A 13,705-nucleotide genomic window follows, 5' to 3' on the forward strand; every position below is an offset into this window, starting at 1 on the left:
GTTAAGCAGAGCTGTCTCCTGGGTACAGTAAGCTGCCATGGGGTTGATATCTGTACATCTAAAAGGAAAATAATACAAAGTGTAACTTACAGGCTATGGTTTAACTCTATGCACCACAAGCTAATTTATGGAACCGTAGAATGGTCTGAATTGGAAGTGACCCACAAGGATCATCGAGTCCAACCATTGAGTGAATGGCCTATACAGCAGCTAAACCACYCAGGGGTACACTGGAAGTTTTAATGGTTGTCTGAAAGCTGAAGTACAGGATTTCCATTTCAGTGCTAGTTCTTCATAAATGCATCTGTTAATATAGGTCTTTAATGAAATTCAGTCCCTGCCAACACCCAGGTCACTAATCTTACCAGACCACAGTAAGACTAGTCAGTGACTAAAATTTAGGGTTCAACGSAGGAAACACAAACGTAGGCTTAGCCATTTGTCTGAGAAGTGCAAAARTGGATTTCTAGTCATGGCACTATGTATTTGTTACAGAAGGTAAACCAAATAGTTGAGGCTCTGTGGTGGTTGAGCGTCTCAGAAATGCTCAACAGGCTCTCTTTGCTTTGATTTCTGCATCTACAGAATAAAGTTAATACTTCTTTGTGAAAAGAATGGTTTTTAAAATGTGAAAATGAGAATTATATATCTGAGGGTGAAGCATTCTTTATTATTGCATACAAGTTATACTTGCATATACATGTGCAAGTGCTATTATATTTACGTGTACAGTGCACTGCATCCAAGGAAGGAAGAAGCTAGAAATGTTGAAACCACATGTTGTAGTTTGACACCAGCCAAAGACCAGGCACCCATGACAGCCACTCACTCGCTGTCCCCTGGGCAGAGGAGAGAAAAAAAATTAAACAAAGTGTTCATGAGTTGAGATAAGGACTGGGAGAAAACACTCCAAAGGCAAAACAGGCTCAGCTTAGAGGTACAAAGTGAATTATGACTAACTTAGTCACAGGAGGATAATGAGAAGTAAAATAAGCCATAAAAAAACACTGTTTCTTTCCCCAACCCCTCCCTCCTTTCCACCGAGAGCCCAGAGAGATAGGGTGTGGGAGTTTTGGTCAGTTCGTCACCAAGATCTTCCACTGCTCAGGGCGATGAGTCCTTCCCCTGTGTCACTGTGGGGCCCCGCCCACGGGAGACAGTTCTCCACAAACTCCTCCAGCATAGCCCAAACTGTGTCTCTTATACACTCCCATGGGCAGACAGTTGTCCCAAAACTGCTGTGATGTGGGTCACTCATCAACGGGGTTCACTGTCCTCCAAGGACAGGCTGCTCCAGCCTGGAAGCAGGGCCCCTCTCTCCATTGGGTCTCCCACTGTCTCTCAGCCTCCTCCAGGCACCCACCCACTGTGGTGTGGGCACCTCCCCCATGGGCTGTGAGTGGATCTCTGCATCCCCCGTGAACCCCATGGGCTGCAGGGGCACAGCTGCTCCACCATGGTCATCACCACAGCCTGCAGAGGAATCTCAGCTCCAGCACCTGGAGCACCTCCTCCCCCATCTTCTCCACTGACCAGTCTTGGCCAGCAGCATGTCCATGTTCAGAGCCATTGGGGATTGTCTCTGCTGGACATGGTGGGAGCTTCCAGCAGCTTCTCACAGGAGCCATCCCTGTGGCCCCTCCACTACCAAAAACTGGGCCAAGCAAAACCAACACACCACACCAGATCCAGATCCTATTTCAAGGCAGATCTCAGCTCTAAAGAGAGAAAGCTCTGGATGACTCTTGTTTATAACATTTAAGAGCACCGCAACAGACACAGAATTAGTCAAGACAACATTATAAAAACCCATTTCATTATATTTCTGTTTCTTTCTTTTCATTTTACTTCATTCCTTGATTTCTCATTTAATTTCTTTTCATGAAATATGATTTCTTCATTTCATGAAAAGAAACGAAATCTTGAGATTTCAATGAAGACAATCAAATTTCTGTTCATTTCACTGCAATTCATTTAATTCCCTTTCATTTAATTTATTTTACTTACTTTCATATTTAATTTATTTTCTTTACATTTCAATTAATTCCTGAACTGAATGATTTCTCATTTCATTTTCTTTCATGACAGGAAATGAAGAAGTTTCATTCCATAAAAGGAAATGAAATCTGGAGATTTTAACTAATATAATTTCATTAAGTGTCAGTTAATTTCACTGCACTTAATTTCATTTATTTCACTTAATATTTTTCATTTAATTTCATTGTGTTTCCTTTCTTTTCSTCTTACTTTGTTTCTCTGATCCAGGTTGTACTTCATTGGTCTTAAACTGAACAACAAGGACCACCATTCAAAGAAGGGCCTAAATGTATCTGAACATAAATCATGAAACTTCTCTGATGGCATCCCATGACCTGGGTACAGGCCCTGCAGGAAAGAAGGAAAGAGTGAAAAGGCCATTCTTAGAGGGAAAATGTACATGTGAAACAATATTGTCCTTGCAGATACTTTGCTGTATTCTGCCCATACCATAACACTGTTCATAATTCCTCTTGTAGGGAGGAGTCCAAAGACATTGGGGAGGGTGAGGATGGTTTCTGGGGAGTTTCTGGGGACAGGCAGGTTTCTTGTCTGACTTTGCAGCCCTGGGTGCATTTGTGTGGGTCTGTAGAGCTCATGCTCTGCCAGCCAACTGGAAAGCACAGCCAGGTYTGCTCAGAGCAGCCCCAAAACCACAGCTGACATCTGGGGCCAAGAATGGCACTGAACACACCAGGGAAAAGTGTCACACCATCACATGTGAAGAGAAGTGAAATCTARCATGGTTTGTTTTGCCTGTACAGCAGGGCTGAGGCGTGACTTAATCAGATCCCCAGAGAGCCAAATTTAATTTGGAAGATGAGATTTTTGTAGATAAACAGAAAGTACCTCAGCACCTTACCAACATGTGAGCCTAGAGAAACAAAGCACAGGAACATGCTACCTGCAGTACCTTCATTTTGGTAAACAAATGAAGACTGTGCCTTTTGAAGAAGGGAAACAAAAGGTGCTGACTGAAAGCATCTSCCTTTAAAGGTGCAGATAATCTCTTCACATGAAAATCAGCATTGCTCAGTTTTCACAACCTTTTGGAAGAAATTTAATTGTTATTTCCACCACTGTAAGGCCCCAAACTCACTTGATGATACTTTTAAAAGGGCTCGCAATTGTTCGTGTACTCTGAGTTAGATGCACAGGAAAATATCGACAAGATATTCTCAAGAGATCAAAACAACACAAGATACTGGGAACTTCAGAAAAATCAAGGAACTTTTGCAAAAGTTTTAGTGCCACATGAAACACTTTTCAAAGCATTATCTTGGCCCAGTCAGCTTAGCATGCTTTAAATCCATTTGATTACTCAAGAATTCCAATGAGAGGGAATTAGAAGAAGAAATAGAGAGAAAGACAGGAAAGATATAGAAAAGCACACACAAAGGTACCAACTCCTGGGTTCCAACAATGATAGAAACTCCAGGGAGAGGTAGTGTCCAGAYAATGTGATTACCTCGTGCTCGGCCTTGAATGTCTCTTGGCTTTCCTGGGCCCTTYCCCCAGGTGGGACTTGGGGTCATTTGGCCACTCAGGAGCTGGGTTAGGGGCTCCAGAAGCCGGTGGGGTGCATCATCTGTGCCTGTGACTGGCACCACTGTGGGATGGGACACAGGCTCTGGGGTGGGAGCTGTGGGACAGGGCACTGCCTCGCCAGGGGAAGGGCTGCTGCCCCTTCCCACAAACAGGCATCCCAAAATGTCTTGAGACATCTTTACAGGCTCTCACAACCATCCACTGGCTTTAAAACCGAATGGAAGGACTGTACTGTGTCCCTTTAGGTGCTACATATTTACCCTGATCATCTCCCCTGCCTCTTGATAACAGTGTCATGTTGACATCACACCCAACAACAATTGTGTTAAGGCTCAGTGGATGGTCTCCAGATTTTATAAATTCACCAAGGGGCAGGACACCAGTGGGACTGGAGCAGTCTCCTGATACCCCCTGTGCCTTCAGTATGACTGCAAAGAGCTCGGTTAAGTCACACAGTGAAACCACACAATCACARCAATGCACAAAGGAAACAAGCAGGCTCTGGACCATTCTGTGGGAGAGGTACAGCATCTGCACAGCCTCCCTAAGACATGGTCCAATGGCCTCCAACTTATATTACAAAATTTCCTATTACTTGTCTTTCTTTTGCTATTTTTGCATCAAATATTCTGTACAGATATAGTCACACAGAAAGCCCAAAGAATAGAAACAAATGTGTACAGCTCTCAAACCCACAAACCAGAGTAGAAGGAAAATAGTGAAATTTTTCTATTAAAATTGTTAATTTTAATAAACTGAAACTGAAGGTCTGTTAATGCCACCAAAGCACATTACTGCTCTKCACTGCAAGGAAGAGACATGACTGGTTAGTCCCTCCAGAGCAGCCCACACAGCACACGAGCCTCGTAAAAGATTAGATGAAATGAGTGAGTGCTTAGACAGTGAAATATATCATAGATTTCTGGTTGAAGTCTGAGTGGCTACAATAATTTTCTCTTATGCAACCTTTTCCAAAACAATGCCTGTCTCAGTAAAAAAGATAGGATTATTCAATTTTGGTGTGTAATAAGAAACTTGCCTATTTTTTAGTGTTTCTGAATTACAGGAAGGATAGTAAAGCTATTTAAGTTGTTAATACACAGAAGTCTACTACCTAAATTTTACATCAGGAATTTAGACTGCATTTTTAMAAATTTGGGAGAGGCTGATAACCTTTGGGAAATGCCTTTTCAAATGAATTTAATAATGTAAAAAAAATACATTAGTAACTTGGATCTCAGTTTATCCATGCCTTATGCATTGACAGTCATAGTTTTCTGGAGAAGTGGTAGCTTCAGTAGACACTCCATTTTCTCAAGAAAGTCTCATTTCAAAGGCTGAGTTTCTGGCAGCAAAGCAAGGCACAGAAACTCAACTTATGTAATTTGTGGTTATAGTATGACTACCAGCTCCCCATCTGGGTACCTCACAGATGCACAAAATTGCCTCCTGGTCAGAGGCTGAAACCCCCYGTGATCTACCAGCTTCCTCTTTGCCCTCTGAGAGCAAACTTCACTAAAACAGAGGTCCTGCATTATGTGCGAGTGTTGGAASTAATGAGCATTTGATTTTGGACACTGACTTGCCACGAGGAAACAAAGATTGAGCATAAATGATTTCCAACACCCGTGCAAGGCTCTCCTCTTTCAGTGTGGCTTCCTTTCTTAGAGGGGCTACAGACCTCTAAGCTTACAAAAGAGAAATTAAATACAAACCAGAAATAAGTCAGAAGTGTTAAAGTACTCTGGTTGGCCTCAAATTACAGAAGTGCTGCCAGGAAGCCAATTCAGAATGTAAGTGTACAAAATGAGAGAAAAAYTCTTCCCAGGACCCTGAAGAACTTAATGGTTTTTTTTGCAGCCATCTTCCAAGGGTGTAGCGCTTGCTGAAGTGCAAATCTCCACTGATGTGTGCAGGCTGAAGAACAGATTTCCACTGATGTGTGCAAGCTGAAGTGCAGATTTCCACTGATGTGTGCAGGCTGATCTATGCTCAGAGAGAAATGTTAATTGGGCCAAGTGGATGTGCAAGGCTTCTTTTTCTCATTTTCTGATGGTTTGCTTGCAGCACCTGCCTGTTGCCAAAAGGGTATCTGGTATCAGAATTAGCACAGCAGCATCTGTCACCAGCACAGCAGGCAYTGGAAATTTCTTTATTTCTTTCCCTAGTGAAAATGTGAAGAAATATAAGTAATCCCCTTCCATACTCTTTGCAATATATTTCTCACTATGTCTTGCAAAAAAAAAAAAGTACCTATTTCAGAGCTAGGAAATGTGAATGCTCACTGCTTGGAAATCAGATGATTCCTGGCTAATTTCCAGGAATGAAAGGGTACTGTCTTTCCCAAAAACCATGTGCACACATTTTTTTTACTAAATATGATGCATCTGCTGTTGGTAAAGAGCAGCCCACCTAGGCTGTGTTTAACATCACAGGAGATCTTGCCTGGATGGAGCCCTCTGGCCAGCCCTTTGTCCAACCTGCACTTTAATTACAGGCACTGAAGCTGCACTGAGTTGCTCAGGGCTGGGCAGTTTTTGTCATTCCACCTTCCCTATCTACACAATGAGTGGAGTGACATTATGACTGCAGAGTAAAAGGAAGAGAATGAAGGCTGTGAAGGACGAAATGATCCAGGAAAATAATCCAGGACAAGATTATTCAGGACAAGACTTTACTAACTTATTTCTAAAGATCTTTAGTGACGGTTTTGGCCATTCAAGATCACCTATGCCAGTATCTTATAATCACTACCAATAGATACTCCTCCTACATGTTTATCCTGAAAATCTTAGCACAGACTTAAATTTATTCTTATCGTCTTCACAGGTCTGCATTTATATTTGAAGGCCTCACATCTCATAGAAGACTAAATGACCTCAAATCTTTCAGTCCTTCCTYTCACTAGCAATCTTACTTGCTGTTCTCTCTGCTCTTTCAARCTGGTTGTCATCTTTCTTGAARCACAATGCCTGAAAAATTKGACTCACTACCTTTTAAGATCCTAWTTCTCTGAACCAGCARACACAATTCTCAAATAATTCCTTAGTTTCTTTACAGGGAAGAAGAAAATTTAGTGGTGCCCTGTGCTAGGTAAAAAACTGTGAAGTTGTAATTCTGGAAATACCATGATTGCTTCAGCAAAGGTACAGGGACTTTGTAATAGACTTTCACTGTAATATTATAAAATCAGTTTAAAGGCCATAATGTCAAGGGAGACATGAATTGTGAAAATGCTTTATGCAGCTAGAAATAAATTTTCAAATTATATGCATTTATTTTGTCAGGAGTTGTGACAATCCTGGGCCTGGACATGTCTGCCAACACCTATGTCAAAGACTGTGGAAAGAGGAGCTAGGAACATAACTTACCCCTTCCTTCTCCTGCAGAGATGACACAATATACTTTTACCTTAAAAAMCAAAGAAATGCATACTGATTAGGCMAAATATATAGCTGAGCTCTTTCAGTAGCGACTTGGCTTGTAAATACTTCTGCTACGAGATCTGTTTTGGGACTACAAGAATTCTTTGCATACCCCATCCCCACAAAGGTGATTGAGTCATGCTTTGACATGGATCACGAAGACAGATCACAAAGAAATTTAGCTTAGAACTTTGAAAACTTATCTAAAATCTGTGAAAGCTGTCTGGCAAACATGCTTCTAGCTATACAGGGTGCAGAAGCACAGKTAGGAGAGGCTCAGGAATGCTGGGCAGTCTGCACTGCCTGGCTGGACCCTACAGCAGCCACAGCCACCTTGGCCGCTTGGTAGATGACAGGGAGATGGCTCTTGTCCCTTAGTCCAAAACAGCCACTGTCAGCAGACAGGGCACTTCTTGACAAAAACACGGGGAAGGAGCAGAGCATTAACCCATGGAGAGTCTGTGCTGCTGGGATCACAGCCAGCCAGCCCTCCCCGTGTGCACAGGGATGCATCCCTGTGCGTACATCCTCTGTACATCCTCTCCGTGCTCCCCAGAGTGTGTCAGTCAGCTGTGGCTGAACAGACACACAGCAGACACTTCCTGAGGGCTGGTGTTTGATCTCCACCCCAGAGAGAGACCCCCAGTGTCTCCTGCCTGTCCTGCTCCTGGCACAGGTCCTGGGTGCCAGACCCACTTTGCTGCTCCAGGGTAACTCTGGCCCCACTGTGCCCTGACACAGGCACAGAAATCACCTCTCATCCCACCCCAATGCTKTTAGACACACTCCAGTTTCTCTGGGTGGGGGATGGGAAGGGATCTRGATAAAACATAAATTAATCTCCTGTTTTTACTTTATCTGATTACTGTGGAAAGTAAGGTGGAAAGTACCAGGCTTTTAAAGCAAACTATTGCCTTTCATTTTCTGCTTGCACGGAAATTTTGGACAAATGTGTCAAAGCATCCTACTTCCTCTGGGAGATGTTTTTACTAAAAATCTTCTGATAATCGGAATCTACTTGCAGAAAAAAAAAAGATTACTCTGAGTTTACCCTTGAAATATATTCAGTGTAGCTAAAGTGTTCCGAGAGAACAATTTGTACAGTTCCCAGAGGGGGAGAATCGGTGAAATGATTACAAGAGCTGCATTTGCTCTTGTAACTGATGCCAATAGCTGAGCTCACCATCCTAAYCCAAGTTACTCCCAAATAGTTGAGTGATGGTAAAGTCTCATAAAAAGAGCAGATGTTACAGAAGAAATTATGTCAAATACCGAGGAAGGCCACAAGGGGGTTTTGCCTAACCCCAGAAATTTTTGCCCAAAATTTTATCTGCCTGTTGCTATGGGGCAATGGCTGGTAGCACACTCGTGGCCAGGGTGACCACATCAAGGTGCTCAAGCCTGGAGAGTGMTGTTCCACCCAGCCCAGCAGCACTAAGGACCAAAATTGGCTGTGCTGTGGTTCCACCATCCTCCCCTTTAGTTGGCCAAATCCCAACTTAGTTATTCAGGAAAAACCAAAGAAAAATATTAAAGCCCTTTCCAGCCTAGACAAGGTCACAGTGAGTGAGGCTTTCCAGCCTCAGGCACCTGRCCATCCTCTGCAGGGAAGTGTGAAAAACGAGGTTCACTCTYCTGTTAAAATTTAAAAGKTTTTAATAAATGACAACAGGGTACATAAAAGCAAAAGATGCTTGKCRATCTGCCAGAGGCACACCTGCTATTGACAGGAGACATCTTTAAATACATTTCATATTGCATCAGCTTAATGCTTATTCATAGGCATTTATACATATTCAAACATTTTAGGAACTGTTTAACATGGATCCACCTTTTTAGAGCATGGGCAGCGATGATGTTTATGCTCCTGGGGTCGCATGTGGCCCCTATTCCATAGTTTCAGCAGATGGTCTTTGTCGATGGGGAAGTGTCCATAGCAGTGGCCCCTAATGGGTCACGACACCCCTGGCCTGTCCCTGCAGATATGATTGTCTGAAGGTTGGGGGTCCCATCAGCCAGGCTCCTTTGTGCAGCAAAGCACTTACATTCCACAAGCTCCTCTGACCAAATGGCTTCTTCACTACACATTCCAAAGCCCTCTTTTCCTCGCCCCTCCACCCTTTTTGCTGTCAGGGTCTGTGCTGATTTAGCAGCCCATAGCCAGGAGGTGTTAAGCTTCATTTTCTCATGCATTCTTTTCTCTTTATCTTATCTTTTTGGTCAGTGCAGCTGCAGCCAGGGTCCATTCAGAGCCTTAGTGGCTCTCCCTGCAGCTTTTGCATAGTTTTGCTATAATGTGTAAAACAATCCTTCATGGAAATGTTTAAGTCATAAGCCATTACACTTCAGTTATTGTAAGTTAACCACAAGTACTCTAAAACAACAGCATCAGCTGTATTATRACTGTCYGTAAGTTACAAAAGAAAAATCAAAAACACCAGTGATTATTTCACCACTGTGTCTGCATAACTAAGTTACTTACGCAAAAAAGGCAACATTGTACAGATAGCACCCATCTTAATATTTGCGAAAGCCAAYACTATAATATGTGTTTATAACAGAAACAAGAAGMGCATGGGCGAGGAGGATGGCGGTGACCGGGCTGCACAGGGGCAGAACTCATCTCTCTGTTTTCTTTCCCCCGGGCAGGCAGCATCCTCCATCTCTTCTGACCAGGGGTTTTAAAGCCATGAGTGGCGGGGCCCAGGACCGGTGCTTTGGCAGGCCACTCGATGGCAAGAAGCAGCAAGGACTGAGCACCAGCTGTGCCTTCTTCATTGTCAGAGGGCCCCCCATGCTCCTCCAGCCCCCAGATGGAGCCAAGCCTGCAGGACGTTTCTCCTAAATCCACTTGAGGGCATTRGAGCACAACCCTTACACGCAACAGCCTTAGAGCTAATCTCCTCTTTTTATTTTTAGGTGTTATTTTGGGTGTTCTTTGGTATTGTTTTGCCATTTTGCAGTATTGGAAGAAGTGATGGCACCTGTTTTGAGATGCCACTAAACTGTGCAAGATGGTGATGGTGGTGATGCATGAGCTGAGCCTGTTCACTTTAGGAAACTGCAGGTGCTTCTCTGTGGTTCTTTGTAAGACAGGCTGATGTGCCATCAGCTGAGGGTGGTTTTCATTGACTAAAAATAAGCCAAAGCCCTTGCAGAGACCTTAAAATCTRTCCTTAATTGCTCACCCTTTGGCTCTTTTTTCTGCAGTGTTATGTGCCCACAGAGAAAATGCCACCAAACTGTTGAAATTTCTGGATAAACAGCTTTACTGTGAGCAGTTTTCGGCACTACCAGCTGAGGTATGATTTTATTTGCATTTTTAGCCTAAAAAACCTCTCCTTTGCTTAACCAAAGAACAGCAAAACCTTTTTACTAATTTATCTTATTTCAAGTGTTTTCTCTAAGTTTATGCTTTTTCATTACTCTGGTGTCAGTCAGAGGCATTATCATCCAAACAATTCTATTCCAAACAGAAAGAGATCAAGATTCTGATTAACAGAATTATCTCTGTCATCTCCAGTCTTTATGGACCCAGAAGAATTCCCTACAAGGATGGAAGTTGTGCCCWGCCCCATCCCTGCCTTGAGCCCTGGATGTGGCTGGCCACATGAAACCAAAGCAAGGGCTGAACATCCTTTGTTTTGATGACTTTCCAATTGCCACAGGTCCCAATCCCTGCTAAACCTGCTAATCTGCAGGCTGTCCCAAGTAGAATTAACTGTTAAAACGAATTGACTTATTTAGATTTTCTTAAAATCACATGTTTCTTTTGGATTTAATTTCTCTGCTTTTTCTACTCTCTGCCAGGTTTGTTTCTGACCCATACAGTATTTCAAAACATGCTTATCTTTCCTCAGAGTTTCTTTTTCCTTCAGAAGRTAACTAAGCCAACATAAAATAAAGTATTATTTGTCACATGGGATGTAACCAAGCCTCGTCATTTTCTCCCTGGACCCCAGCTCTGGTGTGGAATGTTGTATCTAAGCCAGGCACCCAGAGGCTCCCTTGGGACTCATGGGAGAAAAATGAATCATATCTCACACATCTATGCACATCACACTTCCTGGGACATTGGATGAATCTCCATCTCATCATCACTGGCTGATTCACTCCCCAGTGGTGAAGGAAACCCTCTCATCCACAGAGCAGGGACCCAGTGACCTTGCTGTGAGCTTCACTGAGCAGAACACAACTTTCTTTGATCTGCTGTCATACACTTATTTTCCATCTTGTGCAAGCCTCCTTTCCAACTGCTGTAAAAATCACCCACCAGGATCAGTTGAGGTGGGTCAGAGACTGAGATCTGCTCACCTGATCTGTAGGGGGGATTGGGTCTGGGATCCCTTGGGTCTACATCCAGGACTGAAGATCCTCATTTGATGTTTATTTGTGGGTGCTCCCCTACAGCTGCTACAAGACAAAAACTAAGCAGGAAGCAAAGCTCCCATGAACCACAGCAGAAACTCCCTGTCTCAGTCCTACAAATACAGAGAATTGGAAGCTGCTGAAGGCACAGGACTGATCTCAGGAGCTCAGAGCAGTGAGCAGGTATCACAAGGAAGGTCCTGTGCAAGAGACACCCACGCTCTGCAGTGCTGGTGAACAGAGCTGCTGCCTTCCCCCCTAACATCAGGGTGGCAGCAAAGGGAAATCCAACATTTGTGTGCATCAAAAACTCAGACCAGAGGTTTCCTCCAATCCTTGTGGAGGAAGCAAGATACCAGATTTTTAGCTAAACAAGCAAAAGTAGGGTGCTGCCTTCCCCTTCAGGGTTGTCACAGGATCTGACATCAGTTTTCGTATCAGATGAAATGAGTATAAATGYTTGAGGTGGCAAGAGTTTGAGTCCCCATTTTCTCTGCTGCTACAGAGAAGAAAAATAGGCTCAGCTTGTCCTAACCATTTTCTAGGATAAACACCTTCTGAGGGCTCTTGGTAAATGAACCAGAGGGAGGAAAATTAATAATAAAAGAGTGTTTTCATAGTTTCATATTTGACTGAGCAGAGAGCACTTGAGGGTAGCAGGCTCACGCAGGCTGTTGCATCTAGAATTGACCTCTTTCTGTCATGGAGGAGGACAACTTTCCTAAAATATGTGGGGGCAGGAATGTTAAATTCCCTGGCACAATTTACTGTGAGACCAGCTCTGTTAAAACCATTGAAAGACAGCCATTAGCTGGCGGGGAGAACTAAAGACTAAATTCTGAACTACTACTTCTCCCCTTCTCCCTTAGCTAAATACAGCCATTTGAGAGTGATGTCCACCAAGTCAGGAGAATACCAGATCAGCCATTTACGATAAWCTCTCCTTCATGAATTGCAGAAATGGAGGAGGGCAGACAAAGAAGGAAGGGAATTTTTCTCAAGGTCCACCCAGCAGATCAGTGCAAGCATGGAAAGAGCAGCCAGCCCTGTGTTTGACAGTGTGCACCTGGATCTGAGCTGTGGAGGATGCAGTGTGGAAATTTCTCACTGTTCTGACCCTTATAAAATGTCTTACCCAAAGSAGTGTCCCAGCAAGTGCAGCCTTCCAGAGCCAGAAAAAATACAGTTATTGCACTTAAATTCACTTATGCCCCAAAGAACAGAAAACAAACATGACCTGTTACAGGCCTCCAGAGAACTGTTGTTTGCCCAAATCTGGAGAAGGGAGACTATTCAAAAACAATCCTGAATTTTTTTAACAAGATAYGTAAAATTCATCTCCCTAGAATTCTTACATTTCATTTTCTAAATAAATATTTCTTGCTAGCTGCTGTTTTTCCATGAAAAGCTATACCTTGGCTTACTAGTTGCACAGAGTTGGATTTTCTTTAAGTTTTAATGATTTTTGTTTAGCTTTGGCATTCTGAAGTAGTAAATACACTCTCTAGTAGATTCACCTCTTACTTAAATACAGACAGATTTGTTTTAAATATTGTGTATGCTCATAGGCAGTGTTTTGAGACAGTTCCTACTTTTGAAGCACACAGAATGTAAATACCTTCTGGTTCTTCCACCATCTCTTGAACGCCACCACTACACCAACACTTCCATTATAGTAACCATGGAGCAAATTGCACATACTGAGAGGATATCTTGACCTTTGAGTATTTTTCTTTCTTACACAGCTTTAGCCATTGGTGAGAGCAGCTGAGAGAACCACATCCCCAAAGAAAAAAGGTGGCAGGTAGCTAGAAACATTCCTTTAGAGATGACTCTTAATCAGCCAAGCTAAAAACCACTCATCCCCATCCATACATTGCATTTTGGCCCCCTTAGCTTGTGCCTGCTGGTTATTAGAAAGCAAAGGCAGCACCTCAGGCAGTATCCCTGAGGTTAAGGACAGGTAGAGCTCGCAGGAAGACTCAGGAGCTCTGGCATGCAGCTCTGGTGCAAGTTTTAATGTACTCCAAACTCACTCAGGGATCCCAAAACCCATGGAAAGAAGTGAAGTGCCTACACTGACGATACACAATGGGAGACTCTGAGCAGATGGGAGCAATGGGCCCCGGGCAGGTTCCAAAGAAAACAGATCTGAATGACAAAGTTCTGGTTTTCTTCTTAAAAATGGTGACTGTCTTGTGACCCTCTCCAGACCGGAAAGTCTACGATAAGGAGAAATAAACAATGTCCATTCCTTCTGAGACTGTCCAGAGCTTGCAACTTTTTTTGGCATAATGAGCAGGCACAACACAGCTTTGCAGGTGCCA

This window comes from Malurus melanocephalus, unplaced genomic scaffold (assembly GCF_030028575.1).
Source record: "Malurus melanocephalus ecotype Western Australia unplaced genomic scaffold, MMel_1.1 scaffold_159, whole genome shotgun sequence".
NCBI classification, from domain to species: Eukaryota; Metazoa; Chordata; class Aves; order Passeriformes; family Maluridae; genus Malurus; species Malurus melanocephalus.